The following is a 17,956-nucleotide window of genomic DNA, read 5'->3' as shown; positions in this document are numbered from 1 at the left end:
ACATATGTTATCTATTGATAGACGTTTCAATATATAATTTGTAAATGGCACATGTGAAGAAACAACTAAGATTTTTTTTTATTCATCAACAAGTGCATATCATAATTATCATCTGAATTTTATGAAACGGCTGTATTATTTCCTTCATTTGCATGCAAACAATTGCTGATTAAAATACTAAGATCTCATAACTATCTTCTCGATCCCGCAGACAAGATGCTTTAAGTAATCAGTAATTGATCGATATTTGATCAATAAAACTTTTCTTTAAGATTTTATCAATAATTATTCTCATCATAAGATCAACTATACCGACAAACAAACATTTAAGATAGTCTGGGAATAGACTACGCAATTTTAACAGTGTGTGAAAATGTTAAATTAACTGACACATTCTGACCGCCGAAGGTGTGAAAAATTTTGACACCTCTGCTCGAGTTAGCCAGAAGTAACAAAGAGTAAATTAATACACAGGGACCAGGTGTCATGCTCGAGCGATCGAGTTATTGATGCTCGACCCAGCCATGGTAATATCACATAGAAAATAGAAGGAAATTGGCCGGGACCACATGAATTGCTCGAGCGAGCCCGGGTGCTCGAGTCATCGATGCTCGAGCGAGCGGTGTTTCACTGTACACTAAAACTTCAAAACTATCGAAACTATCGATTGTTGAAGGAACTACCGGCGATTGTTATTGGATCGTGACTTTTCTATCGATGCATACTATTGGGACACTCAGTATCGCAATGCATCGATATTTCGATTGTGGCAATCCTGAGTTACCTCCCTTTGTCAGTTTTATTGTGTTTTGTGTGCATTCATGTGCATTGACCCTAGGTCACTATTTTTCCCTCTGAAATGCTTTAATTTCATTGGATTAGCCTCTGATAAGATATCTGGTCATTGTCTAGATTGTCATGTATCTGAAAACAGGTATTGAGCTTTTATTTTAAGAATATTTGAATTTATATTGGATTATTACCAATCTGACTAAAGTGCATATCCTATTACGCTACGCATAGGATCTGAGAACGACCTATTCATTGCCTCGTTCTGACGACCCTTTCGCTAGCCAATCAGAGCCTAACTTACAACATCTTGCAAATCTACCTGTAGCCTTGACTTTTGATATTTACAATTCTTATGTCATAATGTATCAGATAGCCGGTTAGCTCAGTCGGTAGGCCACTTGCTTTGTAAGCGAGGGGTCCTGGGTTTGAGCCCTGGAATAACTGCACATTTTTCTTACTCTTTGACATTCGAACATGTCATCTGATTGGATAAAATAAAAATAGCAATACTGGAAATCCAAAATATACAGAAGACGAATGTGAATGGGTCGTTCTCAGATCTTCGTTTAGAAGATCAAGTACTTTAGTCAGATTGGATTATTACAGACCTAAACAGATCACAGTGTGTTTGTGTGTGTGTTTAGCTGGACTGAGTACTACTGTAACATATGGTGCATTTAGGTCCACAACCTGGATGTGTTTTTACCATACATTATGTAGATAGATCTACCAATATTAAAATAGTAAACTGTATACAATGGTATGGCTCATTGACCCACAAAGGAGTAAGAAGAAGAACCCATCCCCATAAACGATAAACACTTATTAGTTATACTGCCAGTTATTACGGCAACACAGTACAAACTAACAGAGTGACACGATGTATCGTTACACCCCTACATATAGTATTGAACAGGTCGGAGATTTCCCCTGGATTGAGAGACAGTCTCTAGATCTAAACACTGCCTCTCATTTGAAAGACAAAATGTCTTTCGATCCAAAGACTGTATTTAGCTTAAGTGTTGAAAAAACATGAAATCATTATTAAAACAATCATTTCTTTACAGTCGCATTATTTAATCATTGAAACAACTTGTTATTTCAAGTAAACTTTACAAGAAACACATTGTCATAGAAGTTTGCTTAAGCATTATAATGCTTTAACAAAATTCCCAAAATAATTTTGATTTTGAAAATTTGATAAAAGAAAGATAATTTTCTATATTTGAAATAAATTTGCGCATTCTAAAAAGAGAGTTTTAATTACTCTTTCAATGATTTTCATTGCTTAAGCTAATTTGAGTTCTTTCGAACGTAAGACATTTTGTGTATCGAACGAAGAGACAATTGATTTAGATCGATAGAGAATGTTCTCATTCCAGGGGATGTCTTCGACCTGTTGAATTTAATTAAACGGTTCCCCGAATAACCCACCTGCTCTGTACTCGTGTTTTAAGATAGTAGAGATTTGTTTTTTTTATAATTGTTCAAATATGTTTAAACATTGTTTGTGGGAGTAGTGTTGGTCTGGACATACAATGATCAGGGCTGGGGCACATCTCCTATCCGGGTAAATTACCTCATTCGGGTAATTTTACTCCGATCAGGAGTAAAACAAGGAACAATAGAAAAGTACAAAATTTTTGATACCTTTTTTTTTATTCAGGAGTGCTAATGCTCATATTACTCGGTCAAATTCTTATCATGTAATCAGTTGTCAATATGGTAATTTTTTTAACAGATTTTGTTGTAAAATTTCAGATTTTCACCATTTTTTAACGTTATGCAATATTGTTAAAAGGGTACATAGCGTATTTGTAATGTTTTTTTTTAATGATATAGCTTTAGTTAAATTATTTATGTTAGACACTTTAAAGAAAAATGGAATTATCAATTTTTTTGTGCTTTTTCTATTGTTCTTATTGTACCGTTTCGGGGTATATTATCCCGAACGAGGTAATTTACCCCGATTGGGAGATGTGCCCAACCTGATGATGATGATAATGTGCACAGGAGTCAGGACTGGAGGGGGTAGGGGCTCCAGACCCCAAGTGTCTGTGGACGAAGGCTGCCAATCGTACCACGTACCATTTAGAAAATACCGATACAAACTGGAAATTACTTAAAAATGGAAAAAGCTTACCACAATCTTTTATGTCAGAAGTGTAAAAAATATTACATTATGTAAATAATTTACCGCGGGAATTACATTGCATGACGGGATGTAAGCGTTAGATTCGAAGCTGTCAAAATTATAATTAAACAAGAAATTTCCGTCTTTAAAACCTATGAAGATCAATTTATAGTATTGTGATTATAGTCTTATAGATATTGCTGAAAACATGATACTCATTCATCAAATATTGATATCTACAAAAATAGTTTGAATTCGAAATTTTCATCCAGTTTTATCGACCTTGACCTGTCAAACTGTGGAGGTCGTACGCCGGCATACAAATGGATATTCGCTTGTTATCAAATCTTATACGGAATGATACAGTATCAATTGTAAGGGTTGCACGTCATGTGGTACATTTAGCTACGCCTATAGTGTATGAGGATACGGAGGTATATTTGGCCCATCATGTCATTTGCGGTACATTGTTAAAGAAAATTGTAAATATATAATATAAAGGATATGTAAGGTAACCAAAACATTTGCAAACTGTATTAGATTAAAAATATTATTTTTTGTAAATACTTTTGTCTTAAAATTTAAAAACTTCAAATATCAATTTCTTTCAAATTCACTTCCTCAAGCCTTGGAAGACTAAAATGATTTGAAAGCGTAAGGCATTATTAAGGTGTGACTAACAAGTAGACAAACGTAAACTTTAACGTGACAGGACTGCCTTAGAGGTTGAGACGAATAGAAAGGGGTTGTTGTGGTTGTGTGCGTGGCATGTGTGTGTATGTGCACATAATACGTTTGGTTTCACACACGCGATTATGTACTGTTTCAGTATGTTCCAGATGGCTTTAGTCAATTCGGAAATCGACATTTTTAGTTGGGCTTTATTCTGTTTTAAAGACCTTACGTTATACAGCTGTGTAGCGAGCTGTTTTAAAGGTTGATGCGCATAATTGTTAATTATTAATACTAAATGTAACTTTTTTGACAAACTCAAAATATTGGGACTGTCTTGGACGTGTATCTGGGGGTCTGAAAGGCTGGTAATGTATAATGCTTCATATTACGGTAAAAGGTAAAACTTGAACAATTAATTCTTCCATTCCTCTCTTAAATACGTGGTTGTTAACAGAACTTGGGACGTGTAAATAAATTTTTAAAATATCACACCATAGGTTATGAAATCTTTGTAGCAAATTTGCCTTAAAGGTTGAATACTTATAATGCATAAGTACAATAGCTTTAATAGTAAAAATTATCACGATCTTCATGTTCGCCTCAACTGCCTTGATTTAAACATCAAATCTGTACTACTTTTCTGGATGCTGGAGATGACCTCTTATCAAATGGCTATAGCGTTGGTACATTCAGGTTCAGACTTTTCTGCCTTAAAGGTTGATACGTCACTATGCATCCATTTTTGTTTAAAGTTGGGGAAAATGTCTGTTCTAATCTACAATCTGAATTTTTACAGGCAGAATGTCTAATTAATTTCGAAAAATTTTATCAAATCTTCTGAAATCTTTATAACAAATCTGACTTGAAGGGTGATACGCAATAAATGCATGTTTATTACGGTTTTTATGGCTTGTTTCTGCCAACAACCTTGATTTAATAGCAGAAAAGGGTATTTAATTTCAAAAATGTTTTTCAAACATGTTTTACACTTACCATATAAAATGTTTGTCGCAAATCTCTTTAAAGGTTCATACACCTTTTTGCATTAAACTACGGTTTTCAAAGGCAGTATGTGTTATGTTCTTCTTCATTTTTAACGGACAATCTTGATTTGACAGTTTATAACGCTTTAACCGTAGCAGAAAAAGATTTGCATGTCAAAGAGCCACGTTAAAGCCTGTTTTGCATATATTTACCGTATAGGTTGATAATTTCCGTATAGTTGATTTACGCCATAAAACATCAAGATGAAGACATTTTTTTAGCCAAATCTGCGTGTTTGTCTAATTTAAACAATATAATCATAATTTATGCTGACTACGTTTTAATACATTCGGTAAAAAAAAAATCTCTAGTATTGACTGTGTGGCATTTCTACCGTTACAGGTTGATATCTACCGTAATAGGTTGATACCGCATAAAAAGTTCAGATGAAGACTGTATTAGAAAAATTTCCGCTCGTTGATTTCAGTTTTAACTTAATTTTATAATTTTTATGTACCAAACGTCGTGAACATGAGAAAAAATATCTAGTACAGGCATATCTACCGTATAGGGTGATAACTGCTAGTTTATAGGTTGATACGCCTATACTGTCAAGTTGAAGTCTACTGTAGCCAAACTTCGCGTTTGCCTTTCGTTACTGAAATATCTTATATTTATGTAGCAAACATTTCGTACTTAGGCAGATAAAATTAATAGGTATAGGCCTTTACAGCATATTACCTTATAGGTTGATACCTACCGTATAGTTGATATCTTCCTTATAGTGATACGCGTTTATACGTCTAGAGGATGCCTTTTTATAGTCAAATTTGTGCTTTTTGCTTAAGTTATAATCTTAATATCTTATCTTAAGCAGTGAAACAATTAAATATGCAGAATAAATATATTTCAGTCATTATTGCCTTTCTACGTACAGGTTGATAGCTACAGTACATGTTGATTCGCCATAAAACGTTCAGATGAAGAATTTTTAGCAAAATTTACCGTCTTTGATATTTCAGTTAAACTTAAGATATGATTGTATGTACCAAAACGTTGTGAACATGAGAAAAATATCTAGTACAGGCAATATCTACCGTTATGGTTGAAATCTGCTTATAGGTGATTCGCCATAAAACGTCAAGATGAAGACTACAGTAGACCAATACTTTCGGAATGTTTTGCCTTTTGTTTAACTGAAATATTCTTAATTTATGTAGCATAAACAATCCGTTACATAGCAGAAAAATAATTAGTATAGCATTTACAGCATATATACCGATATTGTTGATACCTACCGTATTAAGTTTTTTTTTGGGGTTTTTTTAATCCACCCTTCCGTATAGGTTGATATGCAGATTTTGCGTCTAGAGGATTGCATTTTATGGTCAAATTTGCCGCTGTTTGTTTGAGTATACTTAATTTCTGAACTTATGCAGCAAATAATTGCAGAAAAATAAACTAGGTGGGTCCGTTATGGCATCTATTACCGTATAGAGATGATGTGCTACCGTATAGGGTGATAATCCCATAACACCCCCCCCCCCCCCCCCCCCCCCCCTCGTCCAGATGAAGACTTTAGATGGAAATATGTGCGTGTTTGTCTTCAGTTTAACTGAACTACTTGATTCATGTAGGAAAACTTTTAAAAATAGCTGGGAAAAAGAATAAATAGTTACCGTTATTTATAGCAACATCTACCGAATAGGTTGATATCTTCCGTATAGGTTTGATATGCGATTATGCGTCTAGAGGATGCATTTTATGGTCAATTTGAGCTTGTTTGTCTTTTGAATAACTTAATTTCTTCCTTATGCAGCAAATTAATAGCAGAAAATAACGAGTGTGGTCTTTATGCATTTCTACGTATAGGTTGTTGCCTACGTAAAAGGTTGTTGTCTACCGTATAGGTTGATAAGCCATAACACGTCCAGATGAAGATTTAGTGGAAAAATTTGCGCTGTTTGTCTTCTGTTAAATGAAAATATCTTAATTCATGTAGAAAAGCGTTCAAACATAGCGGAAAAATAACTTGTACGTATTTATAGCACTCTACCGTATAGGTTGATATCTTCGTATAGGTATGATACAGGATTAAACATCTAGGAAGGGTGCATTTTGTGGTCAATTCGCGTTGTTTGTCTTAAGAATTATTAATTTATAAACTTCTGCAGCAAAACATAGCAGAATAAAAAGAAAAATAATAATAATGCGGTCTTTTATGGCATTATCTACGTAATAGGATGATGGCCTACCGTAAAGGTTTGATGTCGACATATAAGTTGATAATCCATAACACGTCCGATGAAGACTTAGTGGACATATTTGCCGCTGATTGTCTTCCATGCCCTACTGAAATCTTAATCTCCCATGACCAGGAAAACGTTTATAACATAGCCAGACACAAATAACTAAGTCCGTATTTTTAGCACATCTACCGTATGGTTGTTATCTTCCGTATAGGTGATATGCGATTATACGTTCTAGAGGATGCATTATATGGTAAATTTTCGCTGTTTTTTTAAGAATAACTTTATTTTCTTAACAACTCTCAACAACCTAGAAAAAACACTCACTTTTTTATGCATATCTACCGTATAGGTTGATGGCCTTCCACAAAGGTTGATGTTTACGTATAGGTTGAATAAGCCATAACACGTCCAGATGAAGAAAAACTTTACACTCAACAGCGCTTTTTGCTACAGTTAGAACTGAATATTTAATTCATGTAGGAAAACGTTTTATTAAAACGCATAAGAATAAACTAGTACCGAATTAATAGTCACATTTACCGTATAAGGTTGATCACCCACTCCCCTCCCGACACTTATACTTAAACATCCCCTCAACCTACCCCCCCCAACCTTTCATCAACACATTACCCACAATCTCATAAATAAAACCTCACCACACACCAAAATTCCAACATCTCCCCCCAATCTTCCCCCCACCATATATTAAAACATTACACAACCCTTCACTTAATATTCACTACCTTAATCATAACCCTACACTTAATCCACCTCACACCTACACTTTCCTACAAAATATTCCAACATATCTATAATACAACATAAAAATACCAAACTACAAACAATACTTCCCCTAATACCAACAAATATAAAAAAACTCTACCTACAAAAAATCGCCATACCTAAAATTTATAACACAACCCCCCCGCCCCCCCCCCCCCCCCCCTACCCCCTACCTCCCTAAATCACCTCTTGCCACACGCCCAACCCCCATATTGTGCTCCCCCTCCCCCACACCACACTACACCCTCCCCACCCAACCGCACCCGCACCCCGAATGCCCAACCTCCCATCCACTTCCTCTTGACCAAATATGCCCGTGTATTGTACTTAGAATTACTTAATTTCGTAACTCGCTCGCGCAGCATAACATAGCAGGAAATATAACTAGTGCGGGTCTTTATTGGCATTATCTACGTATAGGTTGATGCCTACCGTAACTGGTTGGATGATCTACCGTATAGGTTGATAAGCCTTAAACACGTCAGATGAAGATGTGTGTAGTGGAAAATTTTGCGCTGCCTTTGTTCTTCAGTTTAATCTGAACTATCTTAAGTAATGTAGGGAAACGTTTATTAACATAGCTGGAAAAATTAACTAGTTCCGTATTTATAGCACATCTACGTATAGGTTGATTGCGATTATACGTCTAGAGGATGCACTAATTATTGTCACATTATCTCAAAAATACACAACCCCCCCCCCCACGCAAATTATTTTCTTTACTTATGCAGCAAACATTGCGAAAAATAAACTAGTGGTGGTCTTTTGGCATATCTATCGTATAGGCGATGCCACCCCTACCACAGGTTGATGGCTACCGGATAGGTTTGATAAGCCATAACACGTCTGATGAAGACTTTAGTGGATGTTAATTGCGCTGTTTGTCTGCAGTTTAAATGAACTATCTTAAGTAATGTAGGAAATACGTTTTAAACATAGCAGAAAAAATACTAAGTTCCGTATTTATAGCACATCTACAGTATGGTTGTGAAAACTACCGTACAATTTCTGATATATTTCTCCTCCTATTACTACTCCGAGTATGCCATTTTCCAGGTCAATCCAACTATTTTCCCCCCCCCCGCTGTTTGTATAAAGTTTAACTTAATGTATTAACGTTTTGCACCACCAAAACAATTAAAAAATTGCTAGATTAATTGTTTTATTTACAGTCAGTATTGGCCTATCTGCTGAACTGGTGTTGATATCTACTGTATAGGTTGATACGCCTAACACTTTAAGATAAAGGTTTTTTTTTAGCCAAAAATTTGCGCTCTTTGATTTCGGTTTAACTGGAAAATATATTAACTTTAATACACCCAATTCTATATCACCCATCCCCCCCCCCCAACTAACCCTCCACATACTCCCACAACTACACTATCATCACATCAAACTTACTACTTTTCAACCCCTAACCTCAATCCTCAACTACTACCCAAATCTAACTAAAAACTAACCCCTTCCCACAAACAAACCATACTTCCCCTAAAAACCCCCCCCCTCCCTACCAATAAATAATAACTCTCAACAACCCTACACTTCGATCACCTTCTACCCTTAATCTCAATTCTCACTTAATCAACTCCAACAATACACTCATCCCAAACTATTCCCACAAATCTATAAATAAACATAAAACCATCCCACACAACCACATAACTTCACCCTAAAATTAAAAATCCCCCCCCCCCCTCACTCCACACACCACACCACAACATCCATTAAATATATCCAAAACCATAATTTTGATCTCCGTATAGTTTTGGATATCTTCCGTATCTTTATGATACGCGTTATACGTCTAACGGATGCCTTTTTATTCAAATTTGCGCTGTTTGTCTTAAGTAAACTTAAATTATATACTAGATGCAGCCCAACTATTAAAAATTGCAGAACAATATAATACTGCCAGTAGTGCTATTTACCGTACAGGTTGACACCTACCTGTACAGTTCGATCGGCCCCCCCCCCCTATAAAAACGTTCAGATGAAGACTTTATTAGCAAAAATTTGCGCTCTTTGAATTTCAGTTTACTTAAATATATAATTGTATGCTCTCCAAACGTTGTAAAATTTGAAAAAATACTAGTACAGGCATATCTACCGTATAGGTTGATACTTGCCTTATAGGTGATAGCCATAAACTTCAGAAGAACAGAAACACTCCCAAAACATAATAAATAAAAACAATCCCTACCAAACAAAAATAATCCACCAAAATCCAACAAATCTTATCTCCACCCAAAAAACTTTACTTATTACCACCAACAAACCCTAATCGGTTATATCCCCAATCCGAAAAATGAATTATAATTGCCCACCGTTTAGTTTGATAAGCAAAATGTCCAGATGGAAGATGATAGTGGCAATATTTGCGCTGTTTGTCTTCAATTTAACTGAAATGTCTTACTTTATGCACCAAAACGTTGTAAACCTCGCAGAAGAATAACTAGAACGGTCTGCGTAGAATATCTACCGTATAGTTGTATACGTATAGGATTTACGCCATTAAAACGTCCCAAATTGAAGACTCCCATTAACTCAAACACAAATCATAAATCAAAATAAACCAATTCCCCAAACAACTAAACATACTCCCCAATAAAACCCCAACTCCTACAATAAAACAAAATACCAAACACTTCACACACTACACTTAATCACCCCAACCTAACCTTCATAGATCTTTACCTAATCTTTATTACTCATGAAACTCCCATTAAACTATCAAATTAATAAATTCCTACTCACCACTTATTTTTATTCTTCTAATGATGAAATATTTTCTACGAATACTTTCTTCCAACAAACCCCACTAACCCCCCCCCCACCATACACCACAAATCCAGCCCCACCCGTGTCCCCCACACAACCCACCTACTTCTCTCACACTCACCACCTACCCACCACGCTCCCCCAACTCACCACCCCCCCCCCTACTCCCCTACTTAAAAAACATCTCCTCTCCCTCTATGAACGCACCAAATATTCACCCAATTCATACAACACTACATCCATCCACATTTACACAACAAACAAATTCCTCCTCTACCTAACCAACTCATCCACTACTCAATACACTACAAAAACTCCACAATAAACTTAATACCACCTACATCACATCACCCACCCCAACCTTCTACTCACAAACTCAAAATTCTTAAACACAAACTAACAACCCCATACCCACAACTCTCACATCTTCAACTTCAATACCCCCCCCACTCCTCTCACAACACACTATAAAACACCACCTCATTCTATCTCTTCTCCCCCCAACCATCCCCCTCATACACCTGAAGAATACTCCACAACCTACCAAAACACTAGACTGCCATAACTGACCACACCCCCCCATAATCTACATGTACTTCTTTAAAATCATCTAAAACGTTTGTAAACATTGCAGCAAAAATAGCGCAAACGTTGAACAGTCCGCGTAGCATATCTAAGTGGATACGCCTCCACATGAAGCCTTTGAATGGCAAAATGTGCGATATTTTCGTCATTGAAATATGCTAAATGCAGAATGGTCGTGATCAACCGATGTTAATGTCATAGCGATAATATGAATTTAAAATGCATTTCTTAAGACAAATCAGGACTTTTTTGTCCATGTCTTGTTTCGAAAAAACAGACACTTAACCCCACATCAAACACAAACCAATCACCAAAACACTCTCATAATCAATCCACACCCCCCTCCGCCTTACACACATATCAATTTATACCCATCCAGCACCCGTTATTAAACCCCTTCCGCACCCTCCCTACAGGCAATGGCCCGAGCCTATCTTCAACTCACCTGGCGAGCCGCATTCGGTTAGGTTTCATGAAAGATAGTATATTGTATATAAGATATGTTTTCATATGATAATGTATGTATATATAAAGATATTTACTTCAAACTTGGAACTCTTATATATTTCATAAAATAAACCCAAAAAAAAGGTGGCTTCGACAGTAAGCAAGACTACATATCGCTCGTCGAAATTTTTTAGCTGAAATTCATCGGTCATATTAGGCCCTTTGATGTTGGTTCATAAAAGACTATGTTATGTCACTGTGCCTTTGAAAACATTTCAACATTGTTTATTAGTTTGTACATGTTATGCAAGAACGCATAACCTTTTCATGTAGATTGGCCCTGAAATTATGGCCTCCTCAAGGACTTGGAAATTGGTTATTCATACTCTCCCCTTTGCTACACACCGACCATTTTATTCAAACTGTTTTGATTTCAGCTTTGGTCTTTGGCCACATTGTTACTTTAATTATTCTTGATATTTTAGGCAGACTAACAAAATAGGTCAACGAGAGAAGTTTGTCTCATTTATGGTCTTTCTGAGTAAGTTGTTAGTACTATAAGTTTACAAATTGCCATTTAGTGGAAGATTATCAAGTTTCCACATATATATTTCATTGTTTTCTTCTTTTCGCGATTGTTTTATTGCATACTTTCGTGTCAAATATTCGAATATTGAGCGCTGTCAACTGACAGCTCTTGACAGTAACACACAGTTGCAGCAGTTACATCTGTTAACTGTTCTTGTTCCCTTCAGGTAAACTTATTTAGCCTTGTAGTTTGTAACATCAGCTGTATGTGACAGTGCGCTCGGTTATTCAATAATTGTATTCAGTATTTTACAGCAAGTTTAACATTGTGAATGGTATGAAATGTCAATAGGAACAATAAAGCTGTTAAATATCAAAGGTTTTAGTAGAATATTGAAATCTACAAACACTAGTAAGGTAGATTCAAGTAATAGCCAACGGTCCAACGAGGAGTTTGTAATGGTTTCTGGCGTTAGTTAACATCAGTTTATACTGTTTATTACAGCAGTATCAACATTATGTCTTCTGTTACTTCATATGTAGCAAGATGGCCGGTACTAGTTTTCCAGGAAAGACTGCTTCGCATGTATCTATAATACAAGGGCACGATAAATGACCCATATAACAATTTCCCAATACTAAGTTCAGTTAGATCACGCCGGCCTCCTGTCCTCTTCCTCTGCCTAGATCGTTTCTGGGGGGACATTATCTCACACTCTAAGTCCCTCTGGTAAGACACTGTGTCATTTCTAGTACAGGGTGAATTTCGCAAGCGCCTTCGAACGTGCTTATCATGAAAAGGGCGCCATGTAAATCTGGTTAAATTAATATAACAACGAACACTAACACTAGTTTTGATAATTCGCAACGATTTGGGTTATGCATTGTTTTTTTTTTTTTTTTAACCATAAATAGCGGTTTTTTTGTGTTTTATTTTAGAAAATGATTATATTATTGGATATATCGAAACAATACGCAAGATATATACACCTGCGGGAAAAAAATCACGTGAATATCAACAAACCCCTTCCCCCAACCACTATAATTTCCTCCACACCCCCAAATTAAATCTAATTTAATCAAAAATAACACCTTTTCTCAAATTTCCTCCAAAAACCATCCCCTAGACCCATTCCCCCCACATATCAATTCTCATTTTCTCCACATTTTGCATCTATTAATCCCCCCCCACTAGCTATTCTCCTTGACCAACCGTAAATATGTAAGTACCAACGTACCGCGATTATTTTAGGATTGAGTTACTGTAGATGTCTAGAGATTTATTATGCGTGCTTAATATTTAATTCATTGTGTGTTGTAAATGTAAGAAAATTGAATTGCTTTTTCGTGTTTTACAAATAATAGTGACACTCATGTTCGACGCCCATATTAGGTTGACGTTGACGTCTAAGTTTGTCCGCGTAAAAAAATCATCATTAAACATCCTATCTTTAACATTATTCTTTTCAACAAAAAACAAATAATAAATATAAAAAAACTAAAAAAAACACCCCACCTCCACCTATTACACTCACTATCACCATCCCACCTATCATAAACCCCACACACCAACATTAGTCAAAATATTCATCTCCCCACACTTTATAAACTTCCCCCTACATTCACACAACCACTTAAATACCTTCCCAAGATACCACACAACACCCTCCGCCCAACACCGCGCATTTCATGTAAATTTAATGCCGTTCATGATAAAATATTCATTATATTAGTCTTAACATGTTTCATCTACATAGCGTTAGCGCAAATTCAATTTAAGTCAATATGTAAATACCCAATAGCCAATACCTACCCGTTCGGGAACACAACCAATCCCTCAGCGATTTTGAACGTTTATTTTATAGATGAAAAGAGTCTATAAAAAATAATACTATTCAGCAGACGTTATAAGACAAAAAACTTTGCGTTATCCCTATATTCGCCATGGATTTTTCCATTAATAGATACATATGTTTACATATTGCTTCACCGACCGCCCCAATTTTTCAGGACGACGGACATTTATTGTTCTTTGTATTAGTATACACGGCCTAGTAAAATAAAGGTGGCTAAGTTGTTTAGTGCTTCTGTTTGACTAGCACTAGCATTTTTAAACTGCGTTAATTTTTTATGAAACATGTTTTGTTCTAATTTTACACACATTTTTTGTCGTTACAGATAAGCACTAAACATCACCATCAAAAAGTTCTCTACTAAAAATAACCCTCAGAAAAACATCAGGATGATTTGCGTTTGTTCGAGTTTTTGAATGGTACATTTTGTGGATACTTGTTCTAATTGGTCGGTGAAATAGGGGTATGTCCTCAGATTAAACAATCTGTAAAGATGTTATAATGATATATGTTATTTATATTTTTTTAACGGGGCGGCGACAGGGGGGGGGGGGACAGTGGCGTAGGCGTCTAGTACTAGGGAGGGGCGAGGTAGGTAGGAACAAGGGATGGAGGCAGGGTTTGGGGTATTCCCCCCCCACCCACCCGAAAGGGGAGGGGGGGAGGGGGGGCGGGGAGGGGGGGAGGGGGAGCGCTCCGTGGGTGGTAGGGGGGAGGTGGGGGGGGTGGTAAGGGGGAGTGAGGTGGGGTTGCGTGGTGTGTGGTGGAGGAGCGGGGGGTGTGGTAGGGGGGGGGGGAGTGTGGTAATAACAGATTATTTATACCTCGATGTGGTATTTTGGCATTTTTTTTTTTCTTTTGGGTTCAAAACCTCAATTTGTGAGGTAGAAGAAGAGAGAGAGGGGGCAATTTACATTTGATCGGATACATCAGTGTTTTGGTGCGTGGTGGAGGGGGGGTGGGGCTTTTTGCGTTCACCCTGGGTGTAGTGTTTGGCTGCCGTCTGGCTGATTTTGGTGGGTGGGGGTGGTTTTTTTGGAAATTACCCCCCCCCTCCCCCCCCCCCCCCCCCCCCCCCCCCCCCCACCTCCCCCCCCACCCCCCCCCCCACCCCCCCCCCCCCTTCCCACAACACCCCCCACCCTCCCCCCCATCCCTCCACTAACAACATACCACACACAACTCAACAATCCTCTCAAAACACTAACCCCAATCCAATATACTCAAACACAAAACAAACTCCATCCACCCCCACCCCCCCACCCACCCATAACACCAACCCAACCACCCACACAAATCCCCCTAACATCACCCCTACCACAACACATTCCTTCCCCCCCCCCCCCCCACTCACCCACAATAAATACAAAACCCAAAACCACAACCCAATATACAACACAAAACCCCCTCAACCAATCCCCCACAAACACCACATAATCCTCACTCCTTTCCCCTTCTACCCCCCACTAAACATCCCCAACCAACCAACCCACCAACATACCTCCACCCCCAAACCCCCACCCCCACAAAACACTAACCCCCACTCCCCCCACCACCCCCACCCACCAATTACCACCCCAAACCACCCTAACCCCAAACACCCCAAAAAAAAAAACAAAAAAACAAACTACATATTATATCTACTCCCCAAACAAAAAACCAACCTCCATAAATATCCTCACTACACAAAAAAACAAAACTAATATTTCAAAATAACCTTAACTCCATCATTCCTATCTTCTACATACCCCCCATCAAATTACCATCACAATATCCTAAATACCTCCCAATTTCCCCCCCAAATCACTTCCTCCTTCCCACAAAAACCCAAACTACTATTTTCCCCAAATATCCTCTAATCCTAACAATACTATACATCACAACTAAACAATTAACACAACAACATTGTACCTTAATCTACCACCCTCCATTCATCCTAAATACAATATAACTCATCTCACCAACCATCTTCCTTCTCCTCCTCTCCATCTACTACTTCCTTCTTCTCACTTTCCCATTATTACAACTTACATATATTTCACATCAACCAAAACTCAACCAAATCTACTCCATATCCAACATATCACCCCCACCTCCCCAACACAACACACCCCCCCCCCCTACACATATCAACCACCTCCCATCATTCCCTCCCCACCAAACAGAAATATATCACCTATCCATATAAAACACACAATACCACCCCACACTATAACTTCTTATACCTCCACCCCCCCCTCTCTCCAACACCACCACCACATTATACTTCAAAAATCCAAAACATTTACCACCCAAATATATACTTTCCAATCAATTACTCTTAAACTCCATCCTCCACTACCTCCCAGACTCACCAACACATCATTTGTTCAAGTTTTCGTGTTGTTGTTTTATCGCGGCCGAACGCTCACACGCACCACGCAACACAAATACATTCCCCCTTTTATTAAGTTTACTCCCCTGCAACACGCAAAAAAACACTAAAAATCGGACAAATTAGTTCTGGTGCTTTCGCCCGCTGAACACGACAATACGAAAACACGACAAATTTCTTTCTAGAATCTCCTATAGATATATATACATTTTCTTCCGAAGCCAATGGAAAAGGCTTTTAGAAACTTTTATCATTCTATTCGAACGAACTGCCAATTCATAAATTTATTTATATCACTAAAGTGCATTGGGAGTAGTTGATATTATAAAAAATAGTACAATAATATGTCAGATTGTAGTTATCGTTTTAAGAATACGCAGTGGTATCTATTACCTGACCGGTTTATGATGACAGACATATCTACCACTTGTAGCAGTTGTTCAGCAGGACTAACGGTCTAGGCCCCTACCAACCGGCTCCCCCCCTTCCTACCTACTACACCATCCCCGGCATCCTCCCCCCAAGAACATTAAGTAAAGGGTAACGGCTTTTTATTAAATGTATATTTAACTTGGAGTCTCGAGGACTTTCCTTGTCATTTTGAAATATCGTAAAGGGGACATGCCCTCCTATAAATTTTCCTCAGGGGGTACTGTGGGTATTCCCACGGACATTTTTTGTTAATACATGAAATGTTATGATCGCCTCTGCTGCTTTTTGGTTAGAGTTCCGGGGTTTTTGATTGGGGACTTTGCCAAAATATAGTTGGGTTGTTGTGCTCGTATGTAGATTAAAGGGCTATTGGTGAGGTGGGGTGGTGGGGGGGGGGGGTGGGGGGTAGGGGGGGGGGGTGATTGCACGGCCATAAGATGTCGTTAAGGTGCCATAATTATATATAAGATTTACGAAATATTTTTCCCCAAGGCACATATTCATTATAAATTTACTTTGCCGATGGTGCTATTACCATTAAAATACAAATCCAAAATTACACCCACCCCCCCACACCTTACGTAAGCACCCAAGTTCACAATCATAAAACAAACTACCACCCCACCCCCCATATCGCTAACCAGCTATCCACCCAAACGGCCCTACTCGCTCTCCCACCCCTCCACCGCCAGCATACAACCCACCCTCCTACACTCGTCCCTTGACACCCCCACACCCCAATCCTACTCAACTCATAAGAATCAACACCAACCCCTCTACTTTAGACCTCTCTGACCTACCAACTGTAGTAATTATCTCTCAGCAGAACTTTGTTGTGTTGAAACCAAACTTTAGGGTGAACAAATGTCGCCCAATAAAAAGGTTATTAATACCTAATAGGTCTAAATACACCTCCGCACTTAACACTAGACAGCAATATGACGCATCACGTTTAATTCAGAAATAAACAATAGAGTCGTTTGACATGTTACAAATTTCCTTTTCCCACGAATAGAGTGTTCTATTTTTAAAACACAATTTTGAGAATTTTTCTTTCATACCAAACCCACCCCAAATACACAACCCCCCCCACCCTTTAAAACCTTACTCCCCACCCCCCCCAAATCCCCCCTCCACCACCACAACAAACATAAAAAAACCAAACTAAAAAACAAAACCCTTTTCCCCCCATAAAAAATAATAACTTAGAAAAATACTATCATAACATATCACAACAAACAACCCAAAAATAATTAACAAACCTTACATAACTTTAAAACTATCCTCACACCTCTCCCCCCACAACCTCACCCAATCAACAACATTATTAAAAATTCTA

At 37.7% G+C, this 17,956-nt stretch overlaps 1 protein-coding gene across 1 annotated transcript in view; it reads right to left on the bottom strand.

Moving 5' to 3' along the window:
- The window catches only part of LOC123527685 (DNA damage-binding protein 2-like), a 47,891-nt gene extending 44,670 nt beyond the window's left edge, over nucleotides 1–3,221 (bottom strand). The window contains exon 1 of the mRNA XM_045307301.2: nucleotides 2,936–3,221. The gene's annotated coding sequence lies outside the window, so the exon portion shown is untranslated. The remainder of the gene's footprint in view (nucleotides 1–2,935) is intronic.
- Nucleotides 3,222–17,956: the final 14,735 nt, after the last annotated feature.

Source organism: Mercenaria mercenaria, chromosome 14, assembly GCF_021730395.1.
Source record: "Mercenaria mercenaria strain notata chromosome 14, MADL_Memer_1, whole genome shotgun sequence".
Lineage (NCBI taxonomy): Eukaryota > Metazoa > Mollusca > Bivalvia > Venerida > Veneridae > Mercenaria > Mercenaria mercenaria.
This window is presented reverse-complemented; position numbering and strand designations above follow the sequence as displayed.